The sequence below is a fragment of the Hylobates moloch genome, unplaced genomic scaffold, assembly GCF_009828535.3.
Source record: "Hylobates moloch isolate HMO894 unplaced genomic scaffold, HMol_V3 SCAFFOLD_8, whole genome shotgun sequence".
Classification (NCBI taxonomy): domain Eukaryota; kingdom Metazoa; phylum Chordata; class Mammalia; order Primates; family Hylobatidae; genus Hylobates; species Hylobates moloch.
The window spans coordinates 18,307,984-18,322,707 of NW_026652283.1; positions in this window are offsets into that span (position 1 = coordinate 18,307,984).

Genomic DNA, 14,724 nt, shown 5'->3' on the forward strand with positions numbered 1-14,724 from the left:
TGAGGTGCATGCTAGAAAAAGCCTACATTGCCATAAATAGTCCTTTAAAAGCAATGTTGATGAGGGCTCAGAAAGAAAAGAGAACTGTAGAGAAAGCATCAGCCTTCTTAGAGAACACCTAAATAATCTTGAACAGAATGTTGGTAGAAATATGAACAGTAAAAGCTGTTCTGATGAGGTCTCAGACAGAAAAGAAGAACTTGTTATTGAAAACTGGAGGAAGGTGGTCTCTGTTATAAAGTCTTAAGGAACTTGGCTGAGTTGTGTTCCTGTCCCAGTGTTTTGTGTGAAGTAGAACTTGCAAGAAATGAAACTGGATATTTGGCTGCGAATTTCTAAGTGAAGTGTTGAAAGAGTGGACTGGTTTCTCTTGATTGCTTATAATAAAATGAGAAAAAAGAAATTATTTAAAGGTGGGATGGTTCATCAAAAGGGAGGCAGAACTTAAAGATTTGGAAAATTCTCAGCCTGTCCATATTGGAATGAGAAACCTGGTTTAAGAGAGAAAACTAAGGGGTGGCCAAATGACTGTTTGATAAGGAGATTTGTCAACCATCTCAAAAGAAGCTACCAGCTATTCTCCAAGAGAGTGGAGAGCCCCTGGAGGCAATTCAGAGACCATCAGGGTTGTCCCTTCTATTACAGGCCCACAGTACAAGGGTTAGGGGCAGGGAGGGATAGAATGGTTTCAAGGAAGAGGCTTGGTGATGCCTGGTGCCCATAGGAGTTTGTCACACAGGCCTTGCCTCACATCAAGGACTCCATTCCCTACACTGCAGCTCTGTTCTCCTCAGTAACCCTAGGTAGCGTTCCGGTGGATCCCAGGGTGGCATGAGCTATGTTCAGCACAGCTGTCAGGGTATGGTTGTCCCCACCTAGATTTCAAAGGACGAGGCCTCCTGGTAGAGTCATGGACTTGGGACCCCAGCCCTGGAAAGCTGCAGGGTCAAGGCAGAGAACTGCCATGGGTACAGAGCTGCCTGAAGCGTTGGGCCAACCCCTGCCCAACAAGCCTGCAGGGGCCAGACTGCTGTCTCAATGGGTCTGGTAGATGGGATCCAGGCACCAGTGGGCATGGAGGGCAGAGCATCAGATCAAAGTTTCTTCTCAAGCTCTGTTACTCCTTTCTTCTTTCCTATTTTTCCCTTTTGGAATGGGAATGTTTATCCTATGCCTATCACACCACTGTATTTTGAAAGCACATAACTCCTTTGGGTTCACAGGTTCACAGTGGACAGGATGAATTGCCTCAGGGTGGACTGTACCTTGACTCTCACCCATATCTGATTTAGATGATATTTAGAGGAGATTTTGGATTTTAGATTTTAGAATTAAAGATGGAACGTGTTAAGACTTTTGGGGCTGTTGAGATGCAGTGAGTGTATGTTATATGTGAGAAAAACATGAATTTTGGGGGGGTAAGTATGAAATGCTGTAGATTGAATGTTTAGGTGACACCAATGTTCATGAGTTAAAATCTAACCCCCAATATGTTGGTATTAGGAGAGGAGGCCTTTGAGAGGTGATTAGATCCTGAAGGCAGAACCCTCATGAATCATATTTGTGCCCTTATAAAAGAAACTCTTAAAAGCTCCCATGCCCCCTCTGCCATATAAGGACACTGTGAAAAGATGGTGGTCCATGAACCAGGAAGTCAGCCCTCACCAGAATCTGCTGGCAACTTGATCCTGGACGTCCTCATCTCCAGAAATGTGAGAAATAAATTTCGTGGTTTTTTTTTTTTTTTTTTTTTTTTTTTTTTTTTTTCTGAGACAAAGTCACGCTCTGTCTCCCAGGCTGGAATGCAGTGGCACAATCTCAGCTCACTGCTACCTCTGCCTCCCGGGTTCAAGCGATTCTTGTGCCTCAGCCTCCCAAGAAGCTGGGATTACAGCAGTGTGCCACCATGCCCAGCTGATTTTTCTATTTTTAGTAGAGACCGGGTTTTACCATGTTGGCCAGCTTGGTCTCAGACTCCTGGCTTCAAGCAATCTGCTCACCTTGGCCTCCCAAAGTGCTGGGATTACAGGTGTGAGCCACCTGCCTGACCTCTGTTGTTTATAAGCCACTTAATTTAGGGTACTTTATTGTACTCTCTGTAGTCTTCTCTGTGACAGTCTGCCAAACACCTGGTTATGCATCCTTCCTTGTCATTCCTGAAGTGAAAAATGAAGGCAAGAAATGCCCCTGAAGTGAGGAATCAGGTATTTTTTCCCTCCAAAGGACTAAACTTAGTAGTGTGGCTAAGAATCTGTAGGAAACGTGGCAAAAGACCAACAGAGGCAAAGCAAATTAGTGGAAGATGCAGGAAGAAAAGTATGGAGGACTCAGTAAAAACCTTGCATGAAGATAAGAAATATAGATTATATTTTGTCAAAACCAACAGTTTTTTCAAATATAGAAGAAAGGGCAGGGTGGAATTTGGATTTATATCCAAATTCCATCTCTCTAGGGCCTGTGCTGTTAACCATTTGCTATACTGAGACTCAGAGGAGAAAAAGAGCCTCGGCAGTGGGGAATCCTTTGACCAGATAGGACGTGGTGGATTTTCACTTTTGGCTCTGTGGAAATTCTGTTGTTTCAATGCCCATACAATCAACAAATGACAAGCGAATCGATGGCTGAGCTTTCTGAAAGTACCTTATGGACATTTCTGCTTCCTTGTGCACTGTGTATGGAAGTGTACATCATCTTGTTCGCTGGTGATTTGTGTTTTCTGGGTTCTGATGTTCTAGCACACTCAGATAGGAAAGGCCAAGAGAACCAAAATGATGGGTGCCCTCTCCAGTTTTGGAAGGAGATGGATTAGAAGGGAGGGGCAGGAAAGAAGTGGGAATCGGGTTGTCTGAGGAGGTGGAGAGAGTTCCCAGTAATTACTGGGCTACAGGTGTAGGGGTAGCTCTCTGTATCCCAGTAACTACTCAGAACAGGTAAGGGGTAGCCCCTCAATTGTTCTTAACCAGGCGTGGGTCATCCTCATCAAGCACTTGGAAATGAATGGAGGATTTTTTTTGTTGCCAATGACTTGGGTGTGCTATGAAATTTAATGCCCAGGGTCAGAGTAGGTAAACGTCCTGCCATGCCTAAGTCAGGCTTACATAAAGTAGAGTGATCTTTCCTCAAATGCTAATACCACCCCTGTTGAAATTTACTGTGAGCTAGTCCTACTGACCTCAAAGACACTCTGGTGTCAGCAGTTGAAGAATGAGGGAAAAGCACAAAGAAGGTTTGAAAAGATTCCGGGAAGAAACTAGATGTATCTTTAATATGTTTTATTCATATGGTTAGAGTGTGTGTGTATAAGAGATAGATCTTTTTGACTGGGCGTAGTGTTTCATGCCTGTAATCCCAGCACTTTGGGAGCCCAAGGCGGGTGGATCATGAGATCAGGAGATCAAGGCCATCCTGGCCAACATGGTGAAACCCTGTCTCTACTAAAAATACAAAAAAAATTAGCTGGGCATGGTGGCATGTGCCCATAATCCCAGCTACTCTGGAGGCTGAGGCAGGAGAATCACTTGAACCTGGGAGGCAGAGGTTGCCGTAAGCTGAGATCACACCACTGCACTCCAGTATGGCGATAGAGCAAGACTCTGTCTCAAAAAAAAAAAAAAAAAAAAAAAAAGAGATAGATCTTTTTGAAGGGTCTTGTGTTATATTGAGAAAATTATTAAATTATCTCATACATGTTTACATTTATGTGATCTGCTAACATGATTTAAAATTCAGTTATTATGTTGATATGGTTTGGATTTGTGGCCCCACTTAAATCTCATGTTGAATTGTAATCTCCATTGTTGGAGGAGGGGCCTGGTGGCAAGTGACTGGATCTTGGGGTTGGTTTTTAATGGTTTAGCGCCATCCCCCTAGTGCTGTCTTGTGATAGAGTTATCACAAGATCTGGTTGTTTGAAAGTGTGTAGCACCTCCTCTTTTGCTCTCTCTCTCCTGCCGATCATGTGAAGGTGTATCTACTTTCCCTTTGCCTTCTGCCATGATGATAAGTTCCCTGAGACTTCCCCAGAAACAGAAGGCTGTACAGCCCGTAGAACCATGTGCAGATTAAACCTCTTTTCTTTATAAAATTACCCAGTCTCAGGTATGTCTTTATAGCAGTGTGAGAATGGACTCATACAGATGAATTGTTCTTTTAATGCATTGTCGAAATTCATTTGCTGTCATTTTTAAATGTTTGCATCTATTCATAAGTGAAATTTGCCTATAGTTTTCTTTTTTGAATGATCTTTATTATGCTATGTTAATAACACAATAATGCATAACATAAATAAAATGAATTACCTGGTTGAGAATAGACAAAATAAATTAGGAATTATTTTTACTTTAAAATTTAAATATAATTCAGCTGTTATATTTTCTGGGCTTGGTATCTTTTAAAAAATGGCAGACCTTTACTTAGCTTTCCAGTGTTTTCTGTGATGATTGATCTGGTCAGATTTTCTATCTCTTACTTGGCAAAATATAGTAGCTTTTATTTTGGTAGAAAACTAACCATGTCCTCTAAATTTTCAAATTTATCACTGTCCCTAAAATCAGAGGCTGAAGCAAGACAAGTGGTAAGGTTTTATTGAAAGGTGATATTCTGGGATAGAGAGAGAGGGAAAAGGGAAACAAGAGAAAGAAGGATGGAAAACAAATGGAAATTGGCATGTTACCAAGTTGGCCACTACCTCATGAACTGTGAAGAATATGATATCCACTCAGACAGGACAATACCAGACAGGCTGTACATACAGAAAAGACATGTTGGAATAGTCCACTGGAGAGGGAAAGGAAGGTGGATTGCTCCATTTCTTTCCTCCCATCTCATTTCTCCCCTGTTGGTCAATGTTTGCCTCATGGCGAGTTCAGTCCATGCACTTTTAGGTGGTATCACCCGGCTTCTTTGGGCAGCTGCTGCGGAGGCCACGTCCCACCCTGTGGAATGCCAATTCTTTGGAGTCTGCATTGGAGTCTAGAAGTGGCAGGAGGCATCAGAACCTACATGGGTCCGATTGAATTGGGCCAAGAGGTGCCAGAGCTTCTGCAGCTTCTGGCATAATGGGAAGTCATTAGGAAGGCCATGTTTCCAGAGCCTGGCATTCACCTCAGGACAGAACTAGATAGCCAGAGATGTCAGTAGATGTGGTGGTGGTGGCAGCAGGGGCGGTTGTGTGGCTGAGAGACAGGTGAAGTTTTGGGAATCTGAGGTGACCATAACATGTCTCTGATTTGCATGTATATTCTTTTTTTTTTTTTTTTGAGACAGAATTTTGCTCTTGTTGCCCAGGCTGGAGTGCAATGGCGCGATCTCGGCTCACTGCAACCTCCGCCTGCTGGGTACAAGTGATTCTCCTGTCTCAGCCTCCCGAGTAGCTGGGATTACAGGCATGCACCACCATGCCTGGCTAATTTTGTATTTTTAATAGAGACGGGGTTTCTCCAGGTTGGTCAGGCTGGTCTCGAACTCCCAACCTCAGGTGATCCGCCCACTTCGGCCTCCCAAAGTGCTGGGATTACAGGCATGAGCCAACGTGCCCGGCCACACGTATATTCTTTTATGATTGTTAAATCGCTTAAAAATATGTGTTTTATCATGATTAAAAATAAACTTTTAAAAACGTGTTTATCACCTTGTTATCTTAAAGGCCGTTATGTTTTTGCGTTTTCTCTTTTTCCACTAATCAGGTTTGCCACGAGTTTATCTATTTAAAAAAATATTTCTGGGGAAATAGCTTTCTGTTTTACGTATTCTTTATAATTGCTTTCTGAACAAATTTAACATTTTATCTCTGATAATTCCCTCCTTTATTTTAGTTTGTTATTTTTGAGGCTATATTTTAAACTTCTTACATTTATTACTTTTTTTTGTTTTTAATATTGATGGGTATTAAGGCATTTAATGGTATAATTTTGGATTTGAGTATAGTTTTACTTGTGGCCCATGGGTTTTGGCATGAAAACTAACTAACTATCTGTTAGTTAGTTTTTTTTTTTTGTTTTTTTTTTGAGACAGAGTCTCACTCTGTCACCCAGGCTAGAGTGCAGTGGCGTGATCTCGGCTCACTGCAACCTCTGCCTCCCAGGTTCAAGCGATTCTCCTGCTTCACCCTCCCGAGTAGCTGGGATTGCAGGTATGCACCACCAGGCCCGGCTCATTTTTTTTTTTGTATTTTAAGTAGAGATGGGGTTTCACCATGTTGGCCAGGCTGGTCTCGAACTCCTGACCTCAAGTGATCCACCTGCCTCCGCCTCACAAAGTGCTGGGATTACAGGCATGAGCCACCACGCCCGGCCTCCTTTTTGTTACTTTTGAGACAATATACAAGATACAATTGTAATTTTGAAACAGGGTTCTGGAGTGACAATTTCCAATTCAAATATAACATATAACATCACAGAGCTTCTTATGAAAGATTTGGATGTATCTATAGGTCTTTCTGTGGCTTGAACCAAACTTTCCCTTAGGAAATCATTCTAAAGATGATTTATAATAATGATAAATTTAGATAAATACTTGAAATAACCTTAACCCAGTTTTCAGTGTGAATAGACACAGAAAGTCAACTTGGAACAAACCTTTGTTTAGAAGAATAATCTCTTGTGTTGTCTTCCATATTCAGGACAATTGTCCCCGTCACACTGATCTGAGTTTTAGCTCCAGAGCTGTTTTTAATCTGCCGATATTTTGACCTTGTATGCATGACTATAAATATTTTAGTCAGTCTTATACAGACATTGATGAACTCATAAGTTTAACAGTTTTTGGGGTAAACTCTATTAAGCAAATTAAATTCGTGTCCACTTTAGCCTTACTGCCTATTATGGTAAGCAGACCTGTCCTATCTCTTGTGTTTAAGTGACTCTTTTGGCCCCTTCCACTCTGGGTCCCATAATCTTCATATCTCCATGGAAATAATGGGGCCCATCGCAAAAGCAACTTTTCCCACTTTATCTTGATTTGTAGAGTTCAACTACTAAAGTATTTTTTTTTGAGAAGAAGTCTTGCTCTGAAGCCCAGGCTGGAGTGCAGTGGTGTGATCTCGGCTCACTGCAACCTCTGCCTCCCGGGTTCAAGCGATTCTACTGCCTCAGCCTCCCGAGTAGCTGGGATTGCAGGCATGCACCATCAGGCCCAGCTCATTTTTTTTTTGTATTGTAAGTAGAGACGGGGTTTCACCCTGTTGGCCAGGCTGGTCTCGAACTCCTGACCTCAGTGATCCACCTGCCTCCGCCTCGCAAAGTGCTGGGATTACAGGCATGAGCCACCGCGCCCAGCCTCCTTTTTGTTACTTTTGAGACAATATACGAGATACAATTATAATTTTGAAACAGGGTTCTGGAGTGACAATTTCCAATTCAAATATAACATCACAGAGCTTCTTATGAAAGATTTGGATGTATCTATAGGTCTTTCTGTGGCTTGAACCAAACTTTCCCTTAGGAAATCATTCTAAAGATGATTTATAATGCACCTGGCTAATTTTTTGTAATTTTAGTAGAGACGGGGTTTCACCATGTTGGCCAGGTTAATCTTGAACTCCCAAACTCAGGTAATCTGCCCGCCTTGTCCTTCCAAAGTGCTAGAATTACAGGCATGAGCCACTGCGCCCGGCCTAAAGTGCTTTTCAAAATAACTGGTACTTCCCTTAGTCTTTAAATATTTCTCAGTGCCATGGTAAAGACCTGGAGACCTGGACCTTTTTAGGAGACAAATCTGGGGACAGATAAGTTAGTTGCATATGATAATTTTAGTTTATTATTGGGAGACAAAGTTGGGGACAGATAAGTTAGTTGCATATGATAATTTTAGTTTATTACTCTAATCTCTCTAGATCTTTTTTTTTTTTTCTATTACTCTCATCTCTCTAGATCTTTTTTTTTCCCCCTTTTCATTACACCATCTGGGAACTCAGCCTCATTTAGCATAGGTCACAACTGACTCCAGATTTGAGTTAAGCAACCAAGAAAACAGCTGAAAGCAATGTGGGTTACCTAGCACTCGTATATTGGATCCAGAATTTTTGGCATTTGTTTCCATGTTTGTAAGTTTAGAAAATCTAAAATTATGTTCTGTTTCCTCTAATCTATCATTCCCACAATCAATTTTTACATTTATTCTCCAGGTTTCTGGTGATATAAATTAGTCAATTCTTGTAATTTATTGTTGTTGTATATTCCATAGTTGGACTTTGTAACTTATCTTGAAGGGCATGTTGGATTATGTCTTCAGTCGTGAGTATAGAAGCAAGGAGGAGAGAGGCTTGGGGGGAATTGGCACCCCTTGAGAAGCAACTACCTTAGGTGAGGTATTTAAAAATCAAGGCTCCAATATTGTCAGGAACAGACTTAACTTAATGGACGAGGAAACGATTTCATCTGGCAAGAGAGGCTTAGTAGTTTTAAGGGTTTTGGATACCAATGGACTCCATTCTAACTCTTAGGGCCCCACTGTTTCTCAGTGAGCTCCTTCACTGCTACTTAACAGAGAGCTGTGAAAGCAACCTACTTGGCAATTGGGTAAATTCTGTCTGAGTTTCAGATGTTTCGGCCAAACAACTGCAACATATAGGGGACTCTTTTTTAGGGTAGTCATAGAAACCCTTTAATCGTGATCGTGCCTTGAGCTGATAACTTTAATATTGAGCTTGGAATTTTCTTTATTTAAGCTTTCCTGTGTGGAAGCAGGAGTCACTCAGTCTTGCCGATAGAAGGTTACCTCATTCCAGGTTACTGCAGGTCATCATGTAAGGAACACTTTTGTCCCATGTAAGATGAACTACCAGTCCTGTAATGGTAATGGGATTGTCACTGCTTTCAAATCCAACCGAGGAAAAAATTAGTCAAGGATTCTTACTTCTTTGCGTGTCTGTTGACAGCAAAATGTTTGGCCTTAGTTATTCTGTGGTTTACTGCTCTTAGTTTGAATCCCTCTTGCTATTATAACAGAAAGGGCTTTATTAAAGGATGTTAGGTAGCTCACAGAATTTCTGCAACGACCAGATCATCAGGCTTTGACATTACAAACGCAAACATATTTCAAGTTCTACCAATTATATTTAAAGGAAATCCAGCCTGTCCCTATTTCAGGGCCCTAATACCATTTCCTTTTACCCTGACAATAATTTCCAGTGAAGACAGTTTCGCAGATATATGTTATCCAGTGGTTTCCTTAATCCCTTTGGCTTATGTTACTATTATAAGGGTTAGGCAGAGATAATAAAACTAAAAGGCAAATCCTACACTCACCTTTAATTGGCAAGGAAACATTGCATAAAATATTTTCTAAACACTATCCTGTAACAACAGGGTAGTAGCCAGCAACTTACATATTTGTTCTTGCTTTTCCCTGAAAAGACTGGCAATTGATTCTGATTTACCTTTGGGTAAACTTTTGCTTTTGATAGTAAGCAGACTTTTTTCGCTCTGAAGTTGAAGAGTTGGTGGTTTTACTTTTAATTTTTAAGGAAAATAACTACCCTAGTGCCTTTTGATTCTCTGGAAACCCAAGTCCTGTTTTATTAAAGCCAATTCTTCAGTAAAAGAACATTGGCAAAGGACTATTTTCTGTAATTCTTTCAAAATGACCTTGGGGTCCCATGCATAAAGTTTTTGGAATTAAAAAAAAAACCCTGGTAATTGATGATTTTAGGTTAAGTGACCAGAGTCCCAGCAATCAGATCTTTTAGGCGAAGAAACTCTATTTTTATCTCCAAAACATTCTTTAATAGAACAGGAAATAAACATGAAAGGAAGGTTGGCTGTTTATTCTGGTTATGTAGTTCAGATAATTGCTCCATTCTTTCCCTCCCTCATTTGCTAATGCTGATGCCCCAAGAATGATGATTTTGTTCTCTTAGAAGCAGACCATGGTTTTAGAAAATTTACACAGTTCAGGAGAGGTAAACTCATACAAAATCTTTACCTAATGTGTTGTGAGTTCACTATCCCATGAGGTTCCATCTCCATCTAGGAAGCGTTTCAAGAGACTTATCTTTTTTTTTTTTTTTTTTTTGAGACAGAGTTTCACTCTTGTTGCCCAGGCTGTAGTGCAATGGCATGATCTCGATTCCCTGCAACCTCTGCCTCCCAGGTTCCAGCGATTCTCTTGCCTCAGCCTCCCGAGTAGCTGGGATTATAGGCTAGTGCCACCACGCCTGGCTAATTTTCATATTTTTAGTAGAGACGGGGGTTTCACCATGTTGGTCAGGCTGGTCTTGAACTCCTGACCTCAAGTGATCCAACCGCCTTGACTTTCCAAAGTATTGGGATTATGGGCGTGAGCCACAGCACCCAGCCTGTATTAGTCCCATTTTAGGCATTACTGCTTGAATGTTTTTCATAAAAAGTGAGTCAGTGATTCATCAGTTTTTCAGGTTATTCTATTGTCGCTTCATTTTGTAAGTTTCTGGATTCTATCCGTAATGCTTCATGTCTCAATTGATTTGTTAGAAGAGGAAATTGGTTTCTTGAATTGGTTGGAAAACCTTATGGATAAAAACTCAAGTTAAAAATTTTTATCAAGGACATAAATATGTACAAGGCACTGTGTTAGACTTTTGGAAACAGAAAATAATTTATGATTTAGTAATCTTGATAGAAGCAAATGAAATAATAAACAGTTGCCTAGGTGAAGATAATCCTTTGCTTTGAAGATTTTCAGGCTTAATAAACTCATTAAGGGCTGGTCTTATGATTATTAAAAACATATAATTACCCATGAGGTATGATAGGAGAGGTATCCTGAATATATTCACACGTGTGCTCCATGTCCCCAGTTCCCCAAGCTCAAGGCCTTGTAATTTGGTCTAAAATTTTACAGTTAGAGATTTCATTCCTTTGAGATCTAGATTTTAGACTTTATGAGTGCTCTATTAAAGTTCAAGACTTTTTTTTTCTCTTTCCAATTTTTATTTTAGGTTCAGAGGGTAAATGTGCAGGTTTGTTACATGGGCAAATTGCATAACATAAGGGTTTGGTGTGCAGATTATTTTATTATCCAGGTAACAAGCATAGTACCTGATAGGTAGTTTTCCAATCTTCACCCTCCTCCCAGTCTCCACCCTCAAGTAGGCCCAGGTTTCTTTTGTTCCCTTCTTTGTGTCTATGTGTACTCTATGTTTAGCTCCCACTTATAAGTGAGAACATGTGGTGTTTTCTGTTCTTGTGTTAGTTTGCTTAGGATAATGGCCTCCAGCTCCATCCACATTGCTACAAAGGGCATTATCTCATTCTTTTTTATGGCTGCATAGAATTCCATAGTGTATATGAACCACATTTTCCTTATACAGTTTACTGTTGATGGGCATTTAGGTTGATTCCATGCCTTTGCTATTGTGAATAGTGCTGCAATGAACATACACATGCGTGTGTCTTTATCATAGAACAATTTATATTCCTTTGGGTACATACCCAGCAATGAGATTGCTGGGTCAAATGGTAGTGCTGTTTTAAGTTCTTTGAGACTCTCCAAACTGAATTCCACAATGGCTGAACTAATTCACATTCCTGTGACCTGTGTATAAGCATTTCCTTTTCTCTGCCACCTTGCTGGCATCTGATATTTTTTGCCTTTTTAGTAATAGCCATTCTGACTGGTATGAGATGGTATCTCATTGTGATTTTGATTTGCATTGATCTGATGATCAGTGATGTTGACCATTTTTTCATCTGCTTGTTGGCCACATGTAAGTCATCTTTTGAAAAGTGTCTCTTCATGTCCTTTACCCATTTTTTAATGTTTTTTTCTTCTTAATTTAAGTTCCTTATAGGTGCTGGGTATTAGACCTTTGTTGGATGCATAATTTGCAAATATTTTCTCCCATTCTGTAGGTTGTTTACTCTGTTGATAGTTTCTTTTGCTGTGCAGAAGCTCTTTAATTAGGTCCCATTTGTCAATTTTTGTTTTTGTTGCAACTGCATTTGGAGTCTTCATTATGAAATCTTTTCCACGGCTGATGTCCAGAATGGTATCTCCTAGGTTTTCTATAATTTTAGGCTTTACATTTAAGTCTTTAACCATCTTGGATTGATTTTTGTATATGGTGAAAGGAAGTGGTTTAGCTTCAACTATCTGCATATGGTTAGCCTATTATCCCAGCACAATTTATTTACTAGAGATTCCTTTCCGCATTGCTTGTTTTTGGCAGCTTTGTCAAAGATCATATGGTTGTAGGTATGCAGTATTATTTCTGAGTTCTGTAATCTGTTCTATTGGTCTATGTATCTGTTTTTGTACCATTACCATGCTGTTTTGGTTACTGTAGCTTTGCAGTGTAGTTTGAAGTTGGATAGTATGATGCCTCCGGCTTGGTGATTTTTACTTAGGATTGTTTTTGCTATTCAGGCTCTTTTTTGGTTCCACATGAATTTTAGAATAGGTTTTTCTAATTTTGTAAAAAGTTAGAATTTTCCTAATTCTGTAAAAGTTTGATAGGAGTAGCACTGAATCTGTAAATTGCTTTGGGCGGTATGGCCATTTTAACCATATTGATTCTTTCTATCCATGAGCATGGAAAGCATTTCCATTTGTTTGTGTTGTCTCTGATTTCTTTGAGCAGAGTTTTGTAATTGTTGTTGTAGAGATCCTTCACCTCCCTGGTTAGCTCTATTCCTAGGTATTTTATTTTTGGTGTGGCTATTGTGAATTGGATTGTGTTCTTGATTTGGCTTTCAGCTTGGATATTGTTGGTATGTAGAAATGCTACTGATTTTTGTACGTCGTTTTTGTATTCTGAAACTTTGCTGAAGTTGTTTATCAGATCTAGGAGCTTTGGGGCATAGAGTATGGGATTTTCTAGGTATAGAATCATATCATCTCCAGAGAGAGATAGTTTGACTTCCTCTCTTCCTATTTGGATGCCTTTTATTTCTTTCTCTTGCCTGATTGCTCTGTCTAGGATTTCCAGTACCATGTGAACAGGAGTGATGAGAGCGAGCATCCTTGTCTTGTTCTGGTTCTCAAGGGAATGCTTCGAGTGTTTGCCCATTTAGTAAGATATTGGCTGTGGGTTTGTCATAGATGGTTCTTATTATTTTGAGGTATGTTCCTTCAGTGCCTAGTGGTGGATTAGCAGTAGGTGGGGGATGCAGGTGAGTGTGTGCCCGCAAAGTGGTGGGAGGAGGCCAGCGGTGGGTGTGCACTGTGGTAGGTGAGGTTAGTCTGTGAAGCAGCTATGGTGGGGCCAATGGGAAGTGCTCCCTTCTGGCATCTGACGCTGCCCTGCAAGTGAGTACTGCTGGGCAGAGAACCTGAAAAAGGCGGGCAGACTGTGGGCTACTCAAATCAGATGGGGCCCATCCCATGGACAAGATAGCCGTGTTCTGTCCAGCTCCATCAGTCAACAAAAGCCAAGTCACCTGGAGGAGCTTGGCAAGCCTTGGCAGATGGGTGTCCCTAGCCAGTGCTCCACCTCAGCTGTTCCATGCCAAACCTTCTGGCCTCATCACAAGCTGGAGTTCTGTCCCTGCCACCTCTCCAAGCAGCTCTCTTTGTCAGCTCAAATGTCCACGAGGGTCGTGGGGTCTCCTGCAACTAGGAGGTTCCTGGTGAGAGTGGGCCACTCCTTGCCTGTTTAACTCAAACCATCCCCAGGAGCCGCTGGGGGTCAGGAATGAGTCCTTGGGCTCTGTAGTCTGGTGCAGGGTTCCCAGCTTCCTTCCCCTTCAGCCCAGGGTCTATGTCTTCCTTCGGTACACTCTCAATGCCTTTCTTATTTGATCTGCTGGGAGTGTGCTGGTCTGCTTGATGGACTTGTCCTGTGGTGGGAGATGCTCTTCCTGGCAGTGTCTAGTTGACAATCTTGGCTTTTTCCTGAATCAAAGTTCAAGACTTTGACTACATCTATGTGAGTTTCTAGGAGGGAATACCTTGAAGACTTTGCTCACACCCAAGGGAGGAGAGTGGATAGCTAGCCGTGAGCAGCACTGAGGATCGAGAAGCTCTCTGGGATGGAAAGGAACCTATTTTCTACCTTGGAACTCTTAGTCTTCCCTTCTTAAATGTGTCTTACCTGAACTTTGAATTTCTTTAAATTTTACTGCAGAACATATTGTTTGCATTTCACATTTGTCTCCATATTGCCATATAATTGCTTCCTAGCTCTGTTGAAAACATATTTTTGTTTTTGACGTGCACACGTGCACTTGTCTCAAACCAAACAACTAACGCAGGAGTGGAGATAGAGATGATCTCTTGGACTTCAGTGTCTAGTGCAGTAGTAGTTAGAGGTCAGAGTTCAGAATAAATGACTTTTATGTCCTGTCTTGGATTATAATTTGATAACGTAGTGAGTAATTTAGGAAGTGGCAAAGTTGTGTTTCTGTCTCTAAGTCCAGTATTCACTTTCATACCCAAGAAGCTGTCTGTTTTGTTTTGTTCACAGGAAGGATGTAAAAGGATCAGGGCCCAGAATATAAGCTTTATCTATTCCATAACTCACCTTAGCTTTTCTCTATGTGTGTAATACAAATTAAACCTTTATTTTCTTCTGGATATCCTAATCTCTGATTTTTCTTGGAACTCTGGAGGGATAGCATCCTAATTGCTTAAAAGTTGTTTCTCTCAGAATCTCTGTTTTTTCTTCAACCAGTAGGATTGGGCAGCATTGTGTCAGAAAAGCTGGACATTCTTGTCCAGCTGAGTCTTTCGAGAAAATGCTGTTTTTTATTGATTGACACCACTGGAGAGGAACCCCTTGGAAATGACAGATTTGGGATTTAAGGGTTA